The following is a 19,564-nucleotide window of genomic DNA, read 5'->3' as shown; positions in this document are numbered from 1 at the left end:
GTCAAATCTGATCAGGGACTCTCTGGACTCATGAAACACAAATTTTGGGTCTGGATTCCTACAAAATCCTAGGGCCAGTTCCAGTCTATGGTCTCAATTGGTCTTGGTGAGATTGTCATGGAGCTCAGATTTGGCTAGTATGGTAAAGTTGTGATTTGCCCCATATTGCATGACAGCTGGTTCAATCCCCAGCAGTGATTTCAGTCAGGGAGCGTTCAGCCCTTTGAAATTGATAATTTGCTGCTCCTACTGATTTCTTTTTCTCTTATCCTCATTTATATTCCACTGTTAAATGTGGCATGGGGACAAATTATTTTGGCTGTGATACCTAGAAGAAGGGCACATATAATGTTGTATTATTCAAATTAATATAGATTATATCATAAAGCATGGAATATATAATTCTATACATGATATGTTATTTAACCCATATTTTAGATACACAAACTGTATACTAGACCAAGGATGATAATAATAATAATAATAATAATAAGCTATCATATTCTGCTAAAAATAATTGCATACCATGGTAAACAGAATAATGCTCACCAAAAGATGTCCATATCTTAATCTTTGGAACCTACAAATGTCACTTTATGTGGCAAAAGAGAACTAGGTTGCTGATTCAATTGAGGTGTTGGTCAGCTGACCTTGATATGGGGACATATCTTGTGTTAGCTGAGTTATCTTAGGTTAGCTGAGTGGGCCCAGTCTGATCCCATAACCCTTTAAACGTGGGAAAAAATGAAATAAGCTGGAAAAAAGGATTCAAATAGATGGTCATGTGAGAGGGACTGGGCCTGTTTTGTTGACTTTCAGAATGATCTTTCATGAGCCCAAGAATAGAGATTCTAGAAGCTGGAAAGGACAATAAAATAGATTATCTCCTAGAGGCTCCAGAAAGGAACAATTCTGACAGTACCTTGATCTTTGCCCAGTGAGATCTGTTTTGGACTTCTAACCTACAGAACTATAAAATAAATCATTTGCATTATTTTAAGCCACTAAATTTGTGACTATTTGTTATAGGAACTATGGAAAACCAATACAGATACTTCATAGATAATTTGTCGTTAAGTAACCTAACCAACTTATTACGTGGTAATAACTTTAAAAATATGTTCCATGTTAATGTCTTATTACATGCTATGCACCCTTTATTTTCTTTAATAATTTTCTTCCAAAATTATATGCTTCATAGATAAGGTTCTCATAAAATCAAACATAACAGATTGAGTGAGGTATGATAGAAGATTTTAAAGGAGATTTCAAAGCAAGTGTATGAAAGTACAGGGCATTGCCATTACATAATCGTTTGCAAAGAATTTTCTTTCAGATGCTATAACAACTGAAACATGACAAACCCATTTGACCAGGACAAATGATGTTCATGTTTTTTAGATGGGGAGGAAAAAAAAATACCAATTTACTTTTACTTATTTTTTTAAAAAGATTTTATTTATTTATTCATGAGAGACACACAGAGAGAGAGGCAGAGATATAGGCGGAGGGAGAAGCAGGCCCCATGCAGGGAGCCCAACGTGGGACTCGATCCCAGGTCTCCAGGATCACACCCTGGGCTGAAGGCGGTACTAAACCGCTGAGCCACCGAGACTGCCCCCAATTTACCTTTAAAAGCCATTTACTGTTTGAATCTACAGCAAACACCTAGAGTGTAAGCTATTAAAATTTTTAAGTTTTAGAACTCTACAAGCTTTCCTGAAAGCCCAGAATACTGCCTCATATGTCCTCCTGTCATTCTGAGGTAGGAAGGTAGTGTTTTCTGATGATTACATCATTTCACTAATCATTCTGACGACTCTGCCAAGTAGACGGAAACTATTTTGGAAAAGTCACGAATCTTTCTCCCACTGAAAAGGCAACGGTGGCAGAACCAGGACTGTATGTATCATTTCAGATGATTGTGGAGGGCTGCCTAGGGTGGAAGGGGAGCGAGTGTCTGCAAGCTCTGAGGCTCACATTTCCTGCTTTCCCTAACTGCAGCATTTCTTCTGTGAAACGCATTCTTTCTCCAAGCCCTCATGTAACAGTCAGATGGTTGTCCCCTTCCCTTTTACTTTCCACTTCAAAAAAGACAAATAAGGACATGGAAGAAACGTAAGTGAGAAATACTTCAAAGTCAGTTTTCTGCTTGTCATGGCCTAAACTCGTCTCTCCACTCCTGAGACAGACTTGCTGGAAGACTGAGGTTTGACTTAACACTTAAGAATGTTCCAGAAGTGTGCTTTGTAGCAATGCCCCTGAAGAAAATGAATGCTTACTCCGTGAGCTGCTGTGAAGCAAGGCAATGCACACAGAGAGGCATCGTTCATCTTCTTCTGGCTCCAGGGGCCTCTCCCACCAGCCTGTTTGACATATAAAATTTCCACCTCACTTGGTGGTAAAGTTGCCTGCTGCTGTCTCCATATAGGGAAAAGTGCCAGAGTTCTGTAAAGGTGACGAAGCTGTTACTTCTGTAAAAGATAGGTGCAGAGAATGGTGTAGGAAGAGGAGACAAAAGGTAAAGTTGGAATGAGTGCAAGATGGGCAAAGAACTGAAATCTTATCTCAAGAGAAGTCATCGTGTAATCCTGTAGATTTTAGGGACAATGCTTTAAAATATTCAATAATTGAGTTACCCCATAACAACCCACTTCCTACAAAAAGACTGTGCTATAATTTCTGTTTGTACACAGACAATATATACAGCTTGCTCTCTGCCTGAGGTGCCCTTCCTCATGTATATACATGTATGAACATTTTTATTCGGTACAATTATTTTTTATCATTATGATCGTTGAACACAGGTTCAGGTGAAAGGCACTTACTGCCCCTGAAATACTGAATGCATAATTTAAAATCCCTCTTTCACAGGATCTTGAAATCTTCAAAGCCCTGTCACCTCTCTGACCACCGTCTGTGAACTAGGGCTACCCATATGGCTGCAGGACAATGCTAGTTTACACCATTAAGACTTGTGTTCGTTTCCTGGATCTGTCACCTCAAGGATATCCCTTTCTCTTCTCTAAATCTTGATTTTTCCCATCTGTAAAAATGGTGGTTATAATTGGCAGGGTTCCTATGAGAATTAAATCAGGTGACACATAGCAAAATGCCTAGCATAATCCCAGGATTTAGATGCTCTCTGCTATGTGAGTTTTACACCTTTCTGCTTTGCTGACATTCTCCTTCTTTGTTACAATTATCTTGTTCTTCCCTTTGTCATCTCTTCTTCATTATCAACCCCACCCTCCCCCAGCCAACAGCATTTCACCTTGTAGCTTGATTTCTGAAGGCCTTGCCAAGCTTAAGCTGGCAGGCTTCTGTGTGACCGGGTAAAGAGCTGTTCCATCTATCGATTGTTCACTTGGGAATAGCTCACATGATGGACACTGCTGTAGTTCTAAATGTGGGTTACCACAGAATCACTTTAGTCTTTGCTTGCCTGTCATTATTTGTGCATAATTGCCTAAAATAGAGAAGCAGCAATAAATAACCAGAAATTTCTACCACTGTGTTTCTGAAAGGACTTGATAGTATCAATGAAAGCACATGATATAAGTCTCAAGAGGATCATATGGAGACCTATTCAGTTATCAAGTTAAATCATGAGTATTTATTGACTGCCTAATGTGTGCTAAAACTCAGAGATAAGGTGACGAGTAAAATGGACACAATCTTAAAATTTAGAGAAGCCTAAAGAGTTTATACCAAAAGATAATGTTGATATATATCTTTCTGTGCTTCAAAAAATTTTTAATTAAAAGATTATTTTTAACTGTAGAATACACATAATATTTACCATTTTAACCAATTTAAGTGTACAATTCAGGGGAAATAAGTACATTTATATTATTGTACAACCATCACTGACATCCATCCCTAGTATTCTCTTCCATCTTGCAAAATTCAAACTTTATACACGTTAAACAATAAATCCCCATCTCCCTCTCCCCTCAGCTGCTGGAAAACACTGTTCTACTTCTTGTCTGTATGAATTTGGCCACTCTAGGTACCCCACATAAGTGGAATCATATAATATTTGCCCTTTGGTAACTTGTTTATTTTGTTTAGCATGATGTCTTTAGGGTTCATCCATGTTGTAACATGTATCACAATTTCTTTACTTTTTAAAGTTGAATAATATTTCACTGTGTGTGTGTGTGTATATATATATATGTATACATATATATATATAAGAAGAGGAGAGAAAATGTGTATATATACACACACATATTTCACTATGTGTGTGTGTATACACACACACACACACATACATATATTCACATTTTGTTTATTCATTTCCCCATTGATGAAAAGTTGGGTTGCTGCCACTTTTAGCTACGGTGAATGATTTTTCTATGAACATGAATGTGCAAATATCTCTTACACACTCTGCTTTCGGTACCTTTGGGTATACACCTAGAAGTAGGAATGCATATTTATTCTTCATTTAAGTTTTTAAAAGCTGACAAACTCTTTACCGTAGCTGTAGCCCTATCTTACATTCCTTTCAACCTTGCACAAGGATTCCAATTTCTCCATATCCTTGCCAACATTTATTTTATTTTATTTTATTTTATTTTATTTTATTTTATTTTATTTTATTTATTTTATTTTATTTTATTTTATTTTATTTATTTTATCTTATTTTCTTATTTTTTTAATAGTAGCCACCCTAATAAGTGTGAGAGGATGTCCAATTGTCATTTTGGTTTCCATTTGCATCATAATTAGTGACATTGAACATCTTTTCATGTGCTCATTGACCATTTGTACATCTTCTTTAGGGAAATATGCATTCAAGTCCTCTGTTTTTTTTTAAATTTTTTATTTATTTATGATAGTCACAGAGAGAGAGAGAGAGACAGAGACACAGGCAGAGAAGGAAGCAGGCTTCATGCACCGGGAGCCAGATGTGGGATTCCATCCCGGATCTCCAGGATCGCGCCCTGGGCCAAAGGCAGGCGCCAAACCGCTGCGCCACCCAGGGATCCCAGTCCTCTGTTTTTTAAAATAGGGTTGGGATTTTGTTGTTGTTGAGTTGTGCTGTTGATATATTTTTAAGATGAAGAGGACAGAATATGATCATTATGAGAATGCCTTTTATATGCTGTTGTTTTAAAAGTTCTAATAATTACAAAAATATTATGGTCCAGATAAATACCACCTAATTCTTTTTTATTTTATCTTTAGTAATATGATTTTAATAGCTAAGTCAAAACTAGGCCATCAGTGGGATTTGCCTCATATTACATACATTATCTGGTCCCAAAAGTTATGGTTTGTCAGAAAGAAGCCATCTGTACCATTCCGTATTCACTCTCTTAGCTTTTTGTAAAGAAGTAAATCCTCTGGAGATAAAATTTCACATGCTTACTCATTGCATTAATGAAAAATAAAGTTCTGAAATGTTTGAGGGTGGATTTAAACTTTTTTTTCTTTCTTTTCTTTCTTTCTTTTTTTTTTTATTATTTATTGGAAGACTTTAAAATGATGCCAAGGAATAAATTACAGACACAAGATCCTTCAGGCCACTGGGCTACTTTTAACAAATAACACTGTTTAGATGTATTAGTAAACATTATTTTTAATCTTCTATTTTGTGATATGTCAACATAAATTAAACCAAGTTTTCAATGTATCCCAAAGCATATGTCAGACATGTAGATAACATATATTCTAAGACACCATTCTACCTTATATAAATATATTTGATGCTATTTTCTTGCTCACAGTAGAATAAAATGTTAATAATTTGACAAGTCCCGGCAATTTTACTATCCATTTCTTCCTGGTTCTATATAACATTTAGTGAGCACTAAACCCTAAAAGATTCAGGCAATTCAGTTTGAATAACCACTTAAAAGTACATATGCTTACTCAAAATAACTGAGCTACTTGATTCTGCAAAATGAAGTTGAAAAATCCCTGAAGAACAGACTCTTATGAAATAGGAGGTTGCAAACTGACTTTCATTTATATCCCTGGATATTTATTCCAAGAAAATTACATTCACCTGCATATTTCTTTACATAAATATTTTCTATTTTTAAGAAATGGCTAGAAACTCACTCGGGGTAATTGGAGTGCCAATTCGCCTAGATTCTAAGAGATTAACTTTTAGATTCTATTCCATCATTTGGTTAAATTCCATCATTTGTCTGAATTCCTCTCTCAGTTCATATACACATTGTAAAATTAGTTTAAAAATCTTATAGTAAATACTTAATATAAAATAATTTATTTGGATGTACTTAGTATACAATAAAACAATCTATGATAATATATAATGATCAAGTATCCTACTTTCTAAATGCACTGAAACATATTTATTGAATGAATGATATTTTGAACATTGTCTGAGGTGCAGCATAAGCTCTGGTCAACAAGACATAAATGGACCATGTCCTCATGAAGACTGCAGTGGAAAGGAAAGACCATAAGTGAACGAAACGGCAAACAAGCAAAGTACTACACAAATATATTTTGGTAAGTGTCACAAACAATATGCAGAGATGGGGAATAGTGTTGGTGGAGCAAAAATTAGAAAGGACATCTCTGGTTTTCAGCTGAGATGTGAAGAACAAGATAAGAAGGCATCAGACATATGAAACCGTGTGTGTGTGTGTGTGTGTGTGTGTGTGTGTGTGTGTTGAAGGCAAAAGTTTAGGTAGTTGGTTGTAGTTTTTCAGAGAAAAAGCAAGGAATCAATAGAGAGTCAGATAGGAAAGATACCAAGATAATTCAAACACAGAAGGAAAGGGTAGAAGAAAAGTAATGAAAGGGGAGTTTGAGATGTGGATCATGAAAAGATGAGGCAAATTCATAAGGATTTCACATCTTATCTACTGTTCAGTAGGAAACTACCGACAAATTTAAAGCAGTGCACAGGCGTGATCTGATTTATGTTTTAAAAATGATTATTCTGATTACTGTTTGCAGGTTAGAATAGAAACTAAGTAAGAGTGGGAATTGCAGACAAATATGGATGCCATTTTCCTGGCTTGGCTCAAGGATTTCAGTGGAATTACAGAGAAGAAGAAGAAAAGTCTATTATTCTACTTTCACCTCATCTGGTTGAGTTACATTTTGTTAGTGTTCCTCCAAAACCTAAGTACAAGTTTGACTTTTATTTAGGATATGGAAGGCCACAGAGAATTCCACTTTCTCTCCAATGATGATAAAAAGCCATGTGCAAAATTATTATTTGAACTCATCATAGAGTCAATGTTGCAAGAGTACCAGGTAACTGGCATTTCATAAAGTCCCTGGGGGAGCAAATCAATCAGCATGATACATCACACCAGTTGTGTGTATGATCATTTCAATAGATGCAGAAAAAGAATTTTACAAAGTACAACATCCATTCATGATAAAAACCCTCAACAAAGTAGGCTTGGAGGGAACATACCTCAACATAATAAAGATCATATATGAAAAACTCATATCTAATATCATCATTATTGGGGAAAAACTAAGAGCTTCTCCCATCAGGTCAGGAATAAGACATGAATGTCCACTCTCAATATTTATATTCAACGTAGTACTGAGAGCCCCAGCCACAGCAATCAGACAATAAAAAGAAACAAAATATATCTGAATAAGTAAGGCAGAAGTACAGCTTTCACTATTTGTAGAAGACATGATACTATATAGGGATCCCTGGGTGGCGCAGCAGTTTGGCGCCTGCCTTTGGCCCAGGGCGTGATCCTGGAGACCCGGGATCGAATCCCGCGTCGGGCTCCCGGTGCATGGAGCCTGCTTCTCCCTCTGCCTGTGTTTCTGCCTCTCTCTCTCTCTCTCTGTGACTATCATAAATAAATAAATTTAAAAAAAAAAGACATGATACTATATAAAGAAAATGCAAAGACTCCACCAAAAAACTGTGAGAACTTATAAATGGATTCAGTAAAGTCACAGATTACAAAAATCAATGTACACAAATGTGTTGCATTTCTCTACACCAATAATTAAGAACCAGAAAGAGGAAATAAGGAAAACAATACCATTTACAATTGCACCAAAAATAATAAGATACCTAGGTATAAACCTGAACAGAGAGGTGAAAGACCTATACTCCAAGAACTATAAAACACTGATGAAAGAAATTGAAGGTAATACAAAGAAATGGAAAAAACATTCCATGTTCATGGATTAGAAGAGCAACTATTGTTAAAATGTCTATACTGTCCAAAGGAATTACATATTTAATATAATCACTATCAAAATGCCAACAGCATTTTTCACAGAAATTGAACAACCAATTCTAAAATTTGTATAGAACCACAAAAAATCTTTGAGGAGAGTAGGACACTCAAGCTTTAGCCTTTGGCAGACCACAGGAGAAAGAGGTGGCAGCCATCCAAGTATGAAGGTCAGAGAAAATAACTGAAATTTAAATGAATTTTAAATGGCTGGGTGTGGGGTCGCATAATAGCTTAACTCTGTGGGAGCTCCAGACATAGGAGAATCTTACTTCTTTACCATTCTTTTCCATGGACCTTCCCCAGATACACATGAGAAGAGCTGAAAACAGAGCAAAGGACATCAGAGAGGACCCTTTGGTGGTACACGTGGTAATACTACCTACTGGTGGTCCAGCACGGGTGCACAGGTGTGAAATCCAACTGTATTCTGGACATTTCTCCTTTAATGAGGAAAAAGCTGTCTGCTGCTGGGTGCAGGATGGGAAACTCTTCTGCTTCCCCTAGTAACACACAAAAAAGGCTGGGTGCTGCCAAGGGAAAGATAAAAGTAGAAGCATCTGCCACTGAAGGTGAAGAAGGAGACCCACTCATGCCCAGGAAATTATAGTTCCACTGCCTGTGGGAGAGAAGGAAAGTTGCTCATGCCAAAGATCCTCATCTACTAAAAGCATTTCAGCATACAGAAGGAGGGCCAAGAATGCTGAAAAGCTTTTTTCCCTGTAGCTCAGGTATACCTGACACGCTTCTGACTGGGGCAAAAGCAGTAGAATTGAAAAGCACCCTCTGGCTATATCATGGCATTTGAACTGAAAAAAAGAGGAAAAGCAGTCTTTGGCTAGAGAAGAGGAGAGAACATGAACAGACACCTTCTTTGTTGTGCAGATATGCAGGGACTGCAGCAAGTAGAGGAACTTCTCTGTCTTAGTCTAACTCCAAGGCCACAACAGTCCATGAGTGGAGGAATTTGACATCTGAGCTGCACTAAACATAGCTATGGTATTAATAAAATCCAGGCTTAATGCCACTATTTACTAGTTTGATTCAAGAACTTGCCCCTTTGTACTCCCTACCTCCTCACCCCAAAATTTACAACCTGAGAGAAGGAAGACATACACATTTCTGGATGTAAACATTACCCACTTTAGTCTATAGTGTTCTTTTATACAGCATCCAATCAAAAATTCTGAGGCACATCAAAAAGCAAAAAAAAAAAAAAAAAAAGAATCAAGCCATTGTCAAGAAACAAAGCAATCAATAGAACCAGACTAAAAGATAGCTCAGATATTATAATATTCAGACAAACTCTAAGATTGTTATAATTAATATTTTAAAGTATATATTGGAAAATATATGCATGAAGAGATGGGAGAATTTTGCAGATAGATGCAAACTATAATTGCCAAATAGAAATGCTAGAAATGAAAAAAATGCAATCTCAGGGATGAGGAATTCTTCCCATGAGTTTAGTTGACTGAACATATGAGAGGGAATAATCAGTAAATTTTAAGATGAAAAAAAGAGTAAGAAAAGGGCATCCAAAAGCCATGGGAAAACACAAAATTGTATAGTAAAAAGGAAATTGGAGTCACAGAAGGAGAAAAGAGAGAAATCAAGACAAAAGAAATATTAGAAAGAGACAATAGTCAATAATTCACCCAAGTTAATGAAAGACAAAGACTCACAGATCCAAAAAGCTTTGAGGAAAAAAAACATACTCCAGCGAATCCTAGTCAAAATATGTGTGCCCCCTCCCCCCCCAAAATTATATGTTGAAGTCCTAAACTTCAGTACCCTGGAATGTGACCCTATTTCGAGACAGGGTCTTTGCAGAGGTAATTAGGTTAAAATGAGATATTAGAATGGACACTAATCCAATATGACTCATGTCCTTTTAGAAAGAGAAAATTTGGACACGGGAATGTACAGAGGGAAGTCAATGTGAAAACACAGGGGAAGGCAGCCATCTACAAGCCAAGAAGAAAGGTCTGAAAAAGATCCTTCTCTCAAGGCCCTCAGAACAAACCAACCCTGCTAACATCTTGATCTTGTGCTTCAAGCCTCCAGAACTGTGAGACAACAAATCTCTGCTGTTTAAGCCACCTAGTCTATGTTTCTTTGCTGTGGTAGCCCTAACATACTAATACAGTGTTGAAAACTAAAGATAGAGGTAATCTTGAAGGCAGCTGCTGGAAACGAGATACATCACATAAAAGGAATAAAGAAAAGAATGAGAGTAGATTTCTCATGGATCTTTGCGTGACAGAAAGCAATGGTGTGACATCTGTAAAATTCTAAACAAATAAACAAAACCCTTTCTTTCCAGAATTCTGTATTCAGCAAAAATGTTTCAAAAAGAGAAAGCAGACATTTTCGAAAAAAAAAAAAACATAAGCTGAGAGAATTCATTATCAGCAAACATGTATTACAAGGTATGTTAAAGGAACCTCTTCAGGCAGAAGAAAAATGATGGAGAAAAAAATTTAGATCTGTACAAACAATAAAGAGCACCTGGAATGGTAAAAGTACATAGAAAAATGAAATTTTTAATTATTTTAAATCTATTTAAAAGGCTTAAAAGGCTGACTAAATAAAAATAGCAGAATTTCAACATCTATAGAAAGAAAATATATGAGATTAAGGATGAAAGGATCAAAATGGAAAGATACTGTTTTAGAATTATTATTTACAGTAACATAATGTTAGTTGAAGGGAAACTAGAATCAATTAGATACATGCTCCTTTCCAGTCTGCTAATATTTGCCCAGTCTATTTTATCTTTATCATTTTATCTTAACAGAATGGCATCTGAAACATAATAGGTGATCAATAAATATTTGTAAAATTAATAAATGAATAATAAAGAAAGCATTTGTATTTACACATCTTCCATTTCCTATTAATTTTATCCAAATAATGCATTTTAAAATAACAGTTTTATTAACATATTTTGTAAGAAAAAAAGACACAGATTGAGACTAAATGTACTTGAAGACCAATTTAAAAACAAGTGTGTGACTCCAGGTTATATACATGAAAAAGAAAAAGGATACTGTTTTATAAATTGGGAAAATACATTAGTTATCAATTTATCACAAAATGGAGCTATAATTAAAAATTCACTTATTAGGAGTGCCTGGGTGGCTCAGTCAGTTAAGCATCTGCTTTTGGCTCAGGTCATGGTCCCAGAGTCCTGGGATGGAGCCCCACATGGAGCTTCACACCGGGCTCCTGGCTCAGCAGGGAGCCTGTTTTTCCCTCTTCCTCTGCCTTTCTCCCTGCATCTGCTTTCTCGCTCATTCTCTCTCTCTCTCTCAAATAAATAAATAAATAAAATCTTTACAAAATTTCCTTATTGGAAACTTTTGGAATATTTGATTCAATTCAACAAATATTTGTGGGCATCTATCTTGGACCTGGAATTGTTCCAGGAATTTGAGATACATCAGTGAAGGAAACAAAGATGCCAGTCTGTTGGAAGCCTATATTCTATCAGGAAAGAGAGAAAAATAACAATAATTAAAGCACACGCTCATGTGCACATATAGCTAGGTGTATATATGTAAGTGTATATATCTACACAAACACATACATGTTAGAAGATAATAAATACTATGAAAAAAATTGGAGGAGAGTTAGGGGAACATGTGTGTAGAGGAGTGCTGGGAGCACTGGTTATGGAACATTGTATTGAAAAGGTACAGGAAGTGGCCATGCCTATGTCTTTTGTTTTGTTTTGTTGTTAAGATTCTATTCATTTATTCATGAGAGACAGAGAGAGAGAGAGAGAGAGAGAGAGAGGCAGAGACACAGGCAGAGGGAGAAGCAAGCTCCATGCAAGAAGCCTGACGTGGGACTCGATCCCAAGTCCTCAGGATCACGCCCTGGGCGTGAAGGCAGGCGCTGAACCGCTGAGCTACCCTGGGATGCCCTGGCCATGCCTATGTCTTGTGGAAGAGTGAGCGGTCCCAGTAGAGTGAAATGATCCAGGTATGGCAAAGAGCTGTGCAAATGTCTAAGGCAGCATGTGCCTAAGTTTCGGGGGTGTTTGTGGATTAGGCCAGTCTGGCTGGAGCATTATGAGCAAAGGCAAAAGTAGTAAAAACTGAAGTGGAGAAGAGGAACACAAGTCAGGGGGAGAAAGGAGGAGGAGAGGAGTTGATCATGTGGGACTTTTTAGACTGTTGAAGATCTATAGCTTTTACTTTGATAAAATGGGAGACAATAATTCTTCCCTCTTGTATTCAAGAGGATCACCTAGGGAAGGGCTTCTCCCTGACTGAACACCCAGCAAAGTCATCTGCCCAAACTTTTTTCGGAAGCCTCTGTGATCACCCCAATTCTCTGGACTCAGTATTTCCTCTGGGTGTCAGGTATCTCTGGGTTTGCCAGGCACTCACAGGATTCCCACTACATCTTTGCTTTATATATTTATCCAGTATTTTCTTCAATCTCTACATACATCATATATTTCTTTACATACATTATATATTTCTTGAAACATTATATATATATATTATATATATATTACATATATATATTATATATATAATGAGTTTGTTATCCTTCTCAGTATAGCTGCCTTGCAGGAAGAACTCAGTGAATGTTTTGTAACTGAATAGAGTCTCTTGACTTTATGGAGATGTCAATCTCCACATTACAAGAGGTAACTCCCCTAGAACAAACAACAAATGTTCCACCTTCTTGAAATATATGCCCACCAAAAAGTGATACTGCACTTCCAGTTTTTGTTTTCTTTTCTGTTATAAGCAAATGTCTTTTGTGTTTTTTTCTGATTATTGAAATTGGAGGGGAAAGGATGAAATATTTTGCCAACCAGGTTCCTTTTAATCACATTGGTTCATGGGCTGCTAAGTCTCACATTCTATATTGGCCTTAGTTCTTCCTTCAGATAAAATACTTGTCTTAAGTAGTTATGCTTTTAGTTAAGATATAATGTAATATTCTGATCCTATGTCTACTATATCTTTCATGTGGAGTTTTAGACGTTTGACTAGTCCACTTTTCCTAATCATATATCTTTTCACAGAGTTTAATATTTTTGTTCTAATGAAAAACTGGTGAAAATCAAGTTACCAACATGATTTGTTGTTCTACTATGGGTACACTGTGTTAGGGAATTCAATTATATGTCAATTCTATGTCTTCATCATAGTTTTTCTTACACAACATCCTATATTTGGAGAGTCATTCATGGCCCATTGGGAAAGGTTAGAACTATAATTAGACCTTTTCTCTAGACACTTGAGCAAATGGAATGCATGAAGGTTAGTAACAGCTTCCCATTAATTGCTCCCCGGTGGCTTTACAGTAAAGCCGTTAACTTATGTACTGGAGCTGCTACCCACGGCATCCTTGCACTGACATTTGAAGCAGTGATTAGAATGTCATTGCTTTCCAATACTTCATTGCTATTCAGGGAAGACATTCGATGTCTTTCCCCTCATACTGCAGGGATCACAAATTCAGACACAAAAAAATATCATCTGTTTCTTTATCATCGGAATAGGGCTTTTGAAAGTGGGTTTGTTCTGAATACAGTGTTCACACTGGACTCTGTTCTGCACAGTGTCACTGTCTTGTCTTTCAAACTAATGGGAACAAAGCAGAATCATTCTTTATGTGCAAAGCAGTGCACCCCAAGGGCAAAACATCTATCAGTATGAAAAATAGTCAAGTAACAACCAAGAAATTGTGTTTTGTGGAAGCTCATGGGTTTGATTGTATGTTTGAGCCAGCACACTGCCATGTTAGTTTTCTCAAATCTTTGAACTTAATAGTTTCTTATTCAAATGTCTTTCTTATCATTTATACTGCCTGAATTCAACTATTCAGTTTGTCCTGTCGGTACTTGCCTGTAACTCAACTAAGACTGAGATTTACTGAACTAGAGAGCACAATTATCCTTCTGTCTCAGAAATAAATTACAACTCCAAAGCCCTGCTCTTTCTTCATCCCACTCATTCATTTAAAAAAAAAGAAAAAGAAAGAAAAGAAAATTCTTCACCATGGATAGCAGGAGGATATATTATGTTTTAGTGAAGAATGCAATCTAGCTTCCCTTTTTCTTGCCTTACTCCCTCTTAATGTATGTGCATTAGTGTGTGTGTTTGTGTGTGTATGTAGTACATATATGTGTATGATTTGACTCACTTTATTTAATGCTCTTTGTATTTAAGATTCTATAAAGTGAGATGATCTGATATCATTTCTGTTCTTATCATCAAGGCCATCCTAGACATTTTCTTTATAAAAAAAGAAAAAGACAAAAAAGAGACTTTTTTATACGTGCTGCACCTTAATGTAGATATCTGCTATATTGTATTCTTGTAAAAAAAATTACTTTTCTGCCAGCAGAAGTGGCTGAAGAGTAGCTGCAAAATTGAAATGATCATGATGAAACTCTGTAGAGCAGGGTCAAGGGAAGTTAGAAGGATTATTAAACAGCTGAAAAACCAGACTGAAGGGGAAAGGTCCCAGAAGTGAGATTATTGAGGGCATAGAAGAGAAGTTGGAATGGAGATGATATTTGAGTGCCTGAAAAGTTAGAATTCAAGAATTTTTTTAAAGTTCACAGTCTTCACTGGCTATAGACATGGAAAATGGGCATGGAGTTCTTAGACTTATATAAAATTTTGCCTATAGGTCAAGATTTAAGGCATTGAAATTTTAAATGTAACTGATGACATTTTGAAGAAAATGTCCCTGTTTAAATTATTTTAGAAACTTGCATCATGGTTGTTAAAATGAACAAAATTAATTCCTTTAGTCATGAAAGGGTTTTTTTGTTTTGTTTTGTTATGTTTTGGGTGTTTTGTTTTGTTTTGTTTTGTTTTGGCTGTCAGTGTTAGGGATCATGGAAGATAATTGATTTTAGAGCTCCTGGGGACAAAAAAGAGTTGTGGATGGCTCTTACTGGCCTGGAAATTAGGAGATATATGTTGCAAACTACTCCCTTATGAAATAAAGGATGAAGAGGCCTCTCAAAGGGGGGTAAATAGTTGGGTGAAGGGGTCAAGCCTGTCATCTAGGTGTAGATCAAAGGGGATTGATTACTGGGGAAGGCTGGACTATCAGGAAACTAAGGTAAAAGTGAGGGTTCTGAAAATTTTAAAAGATGTGAAATTAAAATGGGCAGAGAATCTAAGGGTCTTAGGAGTCTTGGGGCATTACATTAATCTCTGATCAATGCTCAGAATCTCTGAAAGTGATACATTAGAAGGATGGAGGCTTATGTACAAAAGCACTTTCTTTTTTTTTTTTTTTTAAGATTTATTTATTTATTCAAGGGGAGGGCAGAGGGAGCAAGAGAGAGAAACTCCTAGCAGAAGAGAGAGAGAGAAAAAAAAAAAAAAACTCCTAGCATCATGCTCCATCTCACAACCCTGAGATCAGGACCTGAGAAGAAACTAAGAGTTGGACGTTCAACTGACTGAGCCACTGAGGCATCCTGCAAAAGTACTTTCTTAAGGAAGAATTCAAAGTGTATTAGATTGACGGTACAAACTCTTAGAATGAATGTTCCAAAATAAGGACTCAGTGCATGTGTGAAAGCAACGGTCTAGAGATTAGGATACTTCCTGAACTCTTCAGGCCCCTTTGATCTTTAGAACTTGAGAGAACAGCTCTTATTTCTTACATGAAAGGATTTATTCTGAAGATAAAAAGATATATAAGAAGTATTTGAGGTTGGATATGAAATGTTAACATTCTTTCATTCATTGTGTATTTATTGAGCACCTTCTCTGAGTGCTGTTCTAGGTGCTTGGGATTTATCAATGAATAAAGAAGACAAAGATCTCTGCCCACCTGGAGCTCATGTTCGAGTATGGGGAGCATAGAGTAATGGATAGGTAAATTGCATAGTATTTAGAACGTTATGAGTGGTATTGAAAACAGAAAAGTCGAGCATGATGAGAGGAATCCGCAATACCAGGTGGTGGGTCAGTCTGCTGTGTTAAACAGGGTGAGAGTAGGCTTCATGGACAAGGTGCTATCTGAGCAAAGACTTACAGGAGGTGCAGGAGGTTAGTTATATTTATATTTTGGGGAAGAGCATTCCAGGCAAAAGAAACAGCTAGCACAGAGGCTTTAAGACAGAAGTCTCTTATTTTATTTTATTTATTTTTATTTTTATTTTATTTTATTTTATTTTATTTTATTTTTTATTTTATTTTTATTTTATTTTATTATTTTATTTTATTTATTTTTTGGCAGGAATCTGTTTAAAGAATCTCAAGGTAAATGTGGCTGTTGCAAAATGAGCTAAAGAAAAAGAATTGGGAGACAATCCTAGTAATATGGGTACTTTCTCAAATGTTTTGACCCATGCCAATCTTACAGCTATTGAAGCCACATCTCTCTTGGGATTTAGATTTTATTTTCCATCCCACCACCATCCTATGGATATCCTGTGTTTTGATGTGTCTGGGGTTTCAAGTCCCAGAAGGAGCAGTAGGATGAGGCCATATATTCACATCACAAGTCGCAACCCATTCAGTTCCTTCTTTCTCCACCACCTTCTTTTTCCTTCTTTTTTTCCCCCATCACTTTCTTTTGCTAGTTTTCCCCCCAATCCAACCCAGAAAGGATATTTTACCTCGTTATGGGACAGATGAAGCTGTAAGTACTTTCTATCTAGTACCTTCTTTAATTTATATTGTTAGAAAGTCTTTGTTTGGTTGGGGTGCCAGCCTCTGGTTCTTGATATTTAAGAGGGAAGTGTCTGGAGTTTATCTCTCTTAAATTTGGCACAGGTAAATAAATGCTTTGGCTCTCACAACCATTGAAACTGAAAATTATTTCAGTTTTTTAATGCTCATTTTGCAATTCAACTTTGAAGTTATAGTCACTCAGCCACTGAATGCTTCAACCTCAATGGGTAGAGGCTTATGAAGCAGCAGGGCAAAACTTAACCAGTTTTCCATAAAACACATTTTTAGCTAAATGTTTTGTTTATTGTCAGTGCTTAACAATTAATATTTGTTGTATTGGAATATATTTCTGAATGCTGCAAGGCAAATTATTTTACATTTAATTTAAGAAAATTGAATATTCCTGCAAAAATAGGAAGTTAAATTGTCATTTTGCTTCCCCACATCATGGTGAGATGGAAAATTTGCAAGGATATAATTCTCTACCAGAGTATAAATGTTTAATAAGTACAAATAATATAGTTTTAAGCTTCTTTTGGTTAAACTACCAATGGTCTATACGTGAGAATATGAGTTGCATAACAAGTTATTTCTTTCAACCCAATGAGGTGAGGAAAAGAGTATGAGCTGGGGAGAGGGACAGAAAACTGGTTTAAAATTAAACTGGTTTCTCATTAAAATCTATAGATTTCTAGAAAATTGTTACACTAAGTTTCAATTTTATCATTTTTTAAATGAGGCTATAGTATCAATCTTATGTACTATTTGTAGGATTACCTAAGATAATATATTTCAAGGTTCTTTGTGAACATTTTATAATACACTATGCAACAATAGGTTGCCATTATTAATAACAAAAATAATGACCAGGAAGGGTAAAATGTTTTTTAAAAATCTGGTTGGGAATTATGTCATTTTAATGTGAGCTACATGACCTTAGAAATTGTCCCTTTTGAAAGGACTTCAATCCATATTAATTGAGGATCTATTTACTATGTCCTTAGACTCTGAGTTACTTGCCAGCCACACAAAAAATTGTTTTCCCTCTACAGACAAATAGTATTTTTATGCCATAATGACTAAAAGGGAAAGAATGAACAATGTACAATATCCTTGTCTGGAAAAAAATGTTGCTTTATTTGTACTTGAGTTATAGAAATTGTATATCAATAAATAGGAAATAGTAATATAAATTTTTAAAAAATCCTTTATGAAAATCTGATGGCTTTAGTAAAATACATTTGTCTTATTTATTGAATATATAAAGTATTTATAAAATTTATTGAGAATAAGTTGGAACAAGTACTATAAAATAATTGTATTATATATTTCTTGGTTCAAGTTGAGTAACAGTATCATATTGACTTCATGAGTTAAAAAAGAGAAGGGTGTGATGATTAAACTCTGACCTTTGCTTTCAAAAGAAAAGATTGATATAATATTGTGCCTGACTTTACATCCTTTTCCCTACTTTATGTTACAGAATTTCTTTATGACCTTTAATTGTAAAGTTAGATACCAGCTTTGAGAAATATTGTTTTAATAAAATAATTTTAAATGTCATATATAAACCTATTTAATAATGATTATACCTCACCAAATGTGCAAAATTAAAGGCAAAAGTTTACCTCCATCCCATCCCTTGCCAGGATCATTTTCCAGGAGTGGCCATGTTTTTATTATGTGTTTGGCTCTTCTGTTGAATACAGACATAATTCCAAAGTGTTTATGCCTCTATTTCTTTTTTTTAATTGACATATATCATTGTATTCATTTTGTACAGTATGATGTAATGATTTGATATATGCATATATTGGGAAATAGTTCACACAATACATTTAGTTCACATCTATCACCTGACAGTTATAGATTCTTTTTCTTTTGATGAAAACTTTTAAGATATACTCACTGAGCAACTTTCAATATACAGTACATTATTGTTAGTTATAGTTACCATGCTGTATATTATATCCCCAGAATATATTTATCTTATAACTGGAAGTTTGTTCCTTTTAACCACATTCACTCATTTCACCCATCCCCCAGCCCTGCTTCTGGAAACACCAATTTGCTCTCTGTATCTATGAGATCATTGTTTTTGTTTATTTAGTTTCCACATATAAGTGAAATCACACAGTATTTGTCTTTCTCTGTGTGACTTATTTCACTTAGAATAATGCTTCATGTTCCTTTCATGTTGTCAAAAAATAGCAGGATTTCCTTCGTATAGCAGAATAATACCACATGGGGGGGCGGGTATGTGTGCATCATTTTCTTTTTCTGTTCATCCATTAGTGGCTGCTTAACTTGTTTCCATGTCTTGGCTACTGTAAATAACGCCACAATGAACATGGAGGTACAGATATCTTAACTTTATTCTTGATTAATCAAATTTAGATTCTTTGTCTATCTCCCACATCCTTTACTAACTTATCACTAAGATAGTTCCTTAATTAGCCCATTGCTGTTTTTTAAATGGTTCTGGTGGTTATCTTCATAACCCTAACTATGTATTTCAACTTCTATTTCTATATCTACATTAAATAGACATCCCTGGCTCTTGCTGTGTTGAGTACACTGCTGAACTTACCCTCTGTCCATCATTTATCTCTGCCCTGCTTCTGCACCTTTGTCAGCTGCTCTATTCTTTTCTTTTACCTTTACATTTCATTCTCTATAATT

General features: G+C 35.7%; 1 long non-coding RNA gene across 1 annotated transcript in view; it reads left to right on the top strand.

Moving 5' to 3' along the window:
- LOC140636248 (uncharacterized) overlaps nt 1–7,605 on the top strand; it is a 51,363-nt gene extending 43,758 nt beyond the window's left edge. The window contains exons 5-6 of the long non-coding RNA XR_012033547.1: nt 6,374–6,492; nt 6,946–7,605. This is a non-coding gene — a long non-coding RNA (uncharacterized lncRNA). The remainder of the gene's footprint in view (nt 1–6,373; nt 6,493–6,945) is intronic.
- The last annotated feature ends 11,959 nt before the right edge of the window (nt 7,606–19,564 follow it).

Source organism: Canis lupus, chromosome 7, assembly GCF_048164855.1.
Source record: "Canis lupus baileyi chromosome 7, mCanLup2.hap1, whole genome shotgun sequence".
Taxonomy (NCBI): Eukaryota; Metazoa; Chordata; class Mammalia; order Carnivora; family Canidae; genus Canis; species Canis lupus.
This window is presented reverse-complemented; position numbering and strand designations above follow the sequence as displayed.